The sequence below is a fragment of the Brachypodium distachyon genome, chromosome 1 (assembly GCF_000005505.3).
Source record: "Brachypodium distachyon strain Bd21 chromosome 1, Brachypodium_distachyon_v3.0, whole genome shotgun sequence".
In the NCBI taxonomy this organism is placed as follows: domain Eukaryota; kingdom Viridiplantae; phylum Streptophyta; class Magnoliopsida; order Poales; family Poaceae; genus Brachypodium; species Brachypodium distachyon.
Genome location: NC_016131.3, coordinates 130,394 through 136,393, shown reverse-complemented (window position 1 = coordinate 136,393; position 6,000 = coordinate 130,394). Strand labels below are relative to the sequence as shown.

At 45.2% G+C, this 6,000-nt stretch overlaps 1 pseudogene; it reads left to right on the top strand.

Moving 5' to 3' along the window:
* Nucleotides 1-2,052: 2,052 nt before the first annotated feature.
* LOC100829641 lies at nucleotides 2,053-4,649 on the top strand (annotated as a pseudogene).
* Nucleotides 4,650-6,000: the final 1,351 nt, after the last annotated feature.

The following is a 6,000-nucleotide window of genomic DNA, read 5'->3' as shown; positions in this document are numbered from 1 at the left end:
TGCACCAATTTTGTCCCAACCGCTCGCTGCATTATTGGTATATAAACGACAATCCAAGAACAATGTGTGCCATGTGCATCTTCTCTTTCCTTTCAGCTGTGTCCAAACTATTTTATCAGTTATGACTTTTGACACTGCACGCCATGTGCAGGATTGGATCATATCAAGATGCTAACAACCTAGCTAGACTTATGGGATGACCTTGATAAGTCTTCAATCTTATTGAGCATCGATACAAAGCTGTCCTACTTGGGACGACCTACTTAGTCATTTCCTAGGTTATGGTGCCAGACAATGATTGGTCTTGAATTAATATTATTAAGCATCAATACATCAGACAATATTTACTTTGTTTAGTCATTGCATGTTCACTGCCTTATGAAGAGAGGAGCTCGAGCATGCATGTTGATTCAGATTTGCACGATAGGACCGTGGAGGACGTACGGCATAATGCTCTCGCCGTGCTTCGCCAATGTACAGGTCTATGCATATATCGCCTCCAATTAATGCACTAACATGGATCATCATTCATGCCTTCATGGAACATCATGATTCACATGCATGATTCCCCATTAGAACATGCGTGACTTGAAGTTAACATCTTCCAAGAATAATAAAGAAAGAACCGCTACAGAAGAAAGCACCGAGCTACCACGTCTATGTTTAATCAGCTTCTTGCGTCACATTAGTGGCGCATGAGGCACCTTTGCATGTAACCTTTTCCCCGGCCGGCTCTAAGTCCTGGGCCATGCGCATGTATAATCAAACGGAACCTTTGGCAAATTCACAGTCTCCAAACTATTTTATCAGATCTGACTATGCATGCCATGTGAAGGATTGGATGGCATCAAGATTCTAACAACGACTAGACTAAGTCATTTCCTAGTTTATGGCATGACTCTGCAGATGGTTCTTTAATATGAAGGGAATACTACGCTTGCATGATAGCTCTTAAATATGATCGCATGTTGCATATAAAAAGAAATGGCTGCTGGCAGGCCAGCATCACTTCGACGCCTAGTTTATCACTCTCCTGAGGCCTTGACGACCTTCAACTCGTCATTAAATAACAAAGCGTTTGATTCCTCCAGCCTTGCTCCTCCGGTGGTGCCTCCAAGACTACGCATCCTGCAAATAGGCGCTAGTTACACAAATAGCAGGATAGCGTTGGGTGCTGGGCTGAGGCTATTTGAAGCGAATAACATCCAAAAAATGAAAGAAAAATAACCTCCAAGAAAATAACACGACCCTGAAAAAAAAGGACATCGCATAGATATTTAATATCATATGAAAATAGAAGCATAATATATGTTTTAAACTAACATGTTGGTTGTAGCAGTGGGCCCTCCATGGGATTTTCTTCGCTTTGGCGGTTGCGGTTTGTTCTTTGGTTTTGTCCTGTGTGTGCTTGTAGTCAGGATTTTTCCGCACGGCTTTCTTTGAATAACCCGTGCATTATATGGCTTTTAGGCCCGGTTTTTCTTATAAATAAGGCCAATTCTTTGTTCTAATCGAGCGACGGAAATTGGCCGTCTTGTTCTCAAAAAAATGGTGGTTTCCCCCCTCTTATTTTAATAATCAGGATTTCTTTTGAATTGGTGAGTGTGTGGTGAAAAAATTGTAGGTTTCTTTGCTGAAGGACTGGCCTTGGGCAAAGATTCCGCCGATTCATGCAGTGGGCGAGCCCACGTAGAAGTATCCTTTGCCAGAGGCTATTTCCTTCCGTAGGCTTTCTTGCCGGGCCACGGCAGATCGTGGCCTTTGCTGGCTTTCGGGAAAGCACGATGCCTTCGGCATCTATCGTTTTCCGGTAGTGTTATAATTGACAACAAATTCAGGACAATCGATTTTTTACAATAAAGTAAAACATGGTGGAGGTTTAATCATGGCAGCAAGCCAGCAAATTAACCACAAGGGCAAACCAGCCCTCCAGTTCCAGCTGTGTGTACGGTACGATACTACCATATCCCATGCACACACGGCCGTCCGGGGCTCCATATATATCAGACATCTTCACAGCAGTAGTACAGCATCCTACAAAACTGAGAGTATTTGAGACGGCTGGTTACAGAATACAGATAGACATATTATGTCGATGCCGAAAGAGGAGAGTGGCAAGGTTCCCTTGCTGCAGCCTTCAGATGGTTGCGATAGGGGAAGAGGAGAAGAGGAAGAGGAGCTGCAGGTGGGGCTGGGGCGACGGATTTTGGAAGAGAACCGGAAGCTGTGGGTTGTGGCAGGGCCGTCCATCTTCAGCCACTTCTCGTCCTTCGGCCTGACCGTCATTAGCCAGGCCGGCCTTCATCGGCCACATCGGCGCCACCGAGCTCGCTGCCTATGCCCTCGTCTCCACCGTCCTCATGCGCTTCGGCACCGGCGTACTCGTAAGTTAACGTTCTTTTTATTTCATCGACATAATATATGTCATGTGTGCATCAGTCTATGCAGAGGTCAGAGGTTATCCTCCTTTACGAAAAGAAAAGAAAATTCCTACATTCCTACTCCATGACCATGATTGCATGCAATTAAGCACTCAATTTCTATGGGGGTTCCTTGAGTGCAGCTGGGCATGGCGAGCGTGCTGGGGACGCTGTGCGGGCAATCGTACGGCGGGAAGCAATATCACATGCTGGGCATCTACCTTCAGCGGTCCTGGATCATCCTCCTCGCCGCCTCCGTCCTCCTCCTCCCCATCTACATATTCACCCAGCCGCTCCTCATCTTGCTCGGGCAGGACCCCGGCATCTCTGCTGTGGCCGGCGTCATCTCCCTCTGGTACATCCCCGTGATATTCGCCAACGTCTTCACCTACACGCTCCAGATGTACCTGCAGGCCCAGAGCAAGAACACCATCATCACCTACCTCGCCATGCTCAACCTTGGCCTCCACCTCTTCCTCTCTTGGCTCATGACGGTCAAGTACAGCCTGGGCATCGCCGGAGCCATGGGCTCTTTGGTCATCGCCTCGTGGGTCCCCGTTCTTGGGCAGCTCGGCTTCGTCTTCTTCGGTGGCTGCCCTCTCACATAGGCCGGGTTCTCGTCGGCTGCCTTCTCCGACCTCGGCGCCATTGTCAAGCTCTCCATATCCTCCGGTTTTATGCTCTGGTATTTAAATTTTGACTTATGATCAGCTTCGTTGCAAACAAAACGACCCGTACAAATTAAGTTAATCTCTCCTATATATGTTTGCTTCTCCAGTTTAGAACTATGGTATAACACCGTTTTGGTTTTCCTCGCCGGGTACATGAAGAATGCAGAGATTGCCCTGAACGCTCTTTCTATATGGTACGTATTGCATGCTAGATCTGCTAGTCTTTCTTCACCAAATTTATATGCTGTATTTTTTTGTACTCTGGATTGCTATCAATTCAGCTACTCAGTCGGAGGTGTACATAATGCGTCTTGTGTTCCTGATTTTGCAGCCTTAACATCAACGGTTTGGAGATGATGATTTCCGTCGGCTTTTTGGGTGCAACTGGGTAACTAACTTGTCTCTGTCTAGGAAATTCCTAAGCTTGTCCTTTGGATGATTTTGGTGCGTAATATATATATTGGACTGTATGATACAGAGTGCGTATTGCCAATGAGCTCGGAGCTAAAAGCGCAAGAAGGGCCAAGTTCGCCATCTTAAATGTTGTTACCACTTCTTTCTCAATCGGAGTTGTGTTGTTTGTGCTCTTCCTTGTCTTGCGTGGAAAGCTTGCAAACATATTTACCGAGAGCCGAGTGGTAGCTGATGCAATTGATGATCTTTCGCCTCTTCTGGCCTTCTCCATCTTGCTCAACAGTCTTCAACCGGTACTATCAGGTCTGCTTCTCAGCGTTTCACCGGAAATCTTAACTATAATCGTTTCGTTTGTTTACTGAATCATGTTTGATCGTAGGTGTTGCGGTGGGCGCGGGTTGGCAAAGTGTAGTTGCCTACGTTAATGCTGCATCGTATTACTTGATTGGCATTCCTCTTGGAGCATTTCTAGGCTATGTTGTTGGATTTCATCTAAAGGTAACATACTTCATTCAGATGAAAATGTTGAACCAATGTGTACTCGATCCGTATTATCCCTACGTATATTGGGTGCAAGTTGTCGACCTAACTGTCCTTATTTGTTTCTGTAGGGCCTTTGGACTGGCATGCTCATTGGAACTTTCATACAAACTATTATACTCCTGGTCTGCTCGGTTCTGCTCAACTTGTTGTATCGAACCATCATAAGAATATTAATGAACCCATAATCAAAGTACCCGATATAGTCAGTTAATTAAGGTTTCTCTTACTCATTTTTCAGGTAGAAATTTCTCAAGAGAGCATGAACAGATGGGGGCATTGAGGACAATAGTAGATCGCAAGGTTCCGATGGAAGTATATGAAACTGCAGACCAAACTGTCCCCGTTCAAGGTTACATGCATACCGTGCTTGGAGGATTTGGATCATTCGTGTATAACAGATGCCAGTTCCATTGTTGAGACCTTTCGAGTTTGGTTCTTGGCATGGAGATATGCTCCTAATTTAATATCATAACAAAAGACATATATATATATAGCTATTCAAACTCAGCAAGATTTGTTCTTGGTTGAGATTCCGTTTCCACAAGTCAGTAAGTTCGGTTTTCTTGGATCAATAGTTCACCATGTAATAATCACAAGTTGAGAGAAGATCATACCTTTTTCACTTGTTTGTATGTCTTCAAATGAATCTTTAGCTTAATATTAACTACGCGAAATTGTATATAGAAGAACAAGGGTTGCATAATACTACAATTTTGCGTAATACTACAATCAAAATGCCTTCACCAAAGATTGCGGCCTTTGGCAAAGAATATTTTTCCCCTAGTATAATATTGCCCAGTCGGAGCCTATTGGGTTTAGTCCCACATCAGAAATTGACTCTGGGGAAGCACAACATACAAGGTGTAGCAAATCTCACATATCAGATCGGTCTTTTGGGTTGAGTTAGGCTTGAGGCGTTAGTTGTTGTGGGCTCTGGAAGACCTGGTCCGGCAAGGTGCCAGCTCATGTGCGAGTAGCTGGGCCGTACCGTTGTGTGCACGCTAACAAGTGGTATCAGAGCCTGGTTAGCCCATGGTCAGAAAAAGAACCTAACATCTCCAGATGACGAGGGAGCCCGTTCGGCCCGATGTGTGATGGAAGAGAATGTTGGGTTTGATGTTTTTTTCTAGCACAATAGCATTTTTTATTTTCTAAACTTAGGAGAATTTGTTTTATATTATTTAGTTATATTTATCAATACAAAGAATTAATATCACATTGAATGTTCTTTGTGTGATAGTTTCACATATAAATATGTGCAGGTATCAAAATTTTGTAATCTGTTTTATTTTGTTTTGTACCGATATATCTTTAAGTTTAATTTACTATATTTATCTAGCTAGAACTAAAATTTGCATCTATCTAGTTTAAATTAACTTTGTATTTATATTACCTAGAATTTATTTATGTATTTTTAGCTACTCCCTCCGATCCATATTATTTGTCGCAGCTTTGTACACTGGGTGCATTGCATGATGCTTCACAAATGCACTGCCTGCACACTGCAGTGCATTTGTGAGCGGGAGGTAGTGCACCTGCGCACCAACAGCACAATCATCGCATTTGTGAGCGGGAGGCAGTGCACCAGACCGCCCGCGGCGAATTCCCAGGTTTACTGCCGCTAGCGCGCGGCAGTGCATTTGTGAGGCTTATGCAATGCATTGTGTTGTCGCAGGTGAAAACGTTGGTGAACCTCTGCACCGACGGGAAAATCGCCGGTATCGATGGCGGGCTATGCCATCGACGGCAAATTCGCCTGCGGATGCCACGCGCCGAGACTGAGGCGTCTCGGGCATCTGCTCCGCCGATGGTGAAATCGCGCCGGTGCATGGCTGCTTCGCGCGTGCGCTGCCGGTGCACCGCCTCCCGGCCGGCACACTTTTGCTTACAACGGCGAATCCTCCTCCCTCGCTCGGCTCATGCCTAGCTCTTTCGCTCCTCGGATCTGCGGA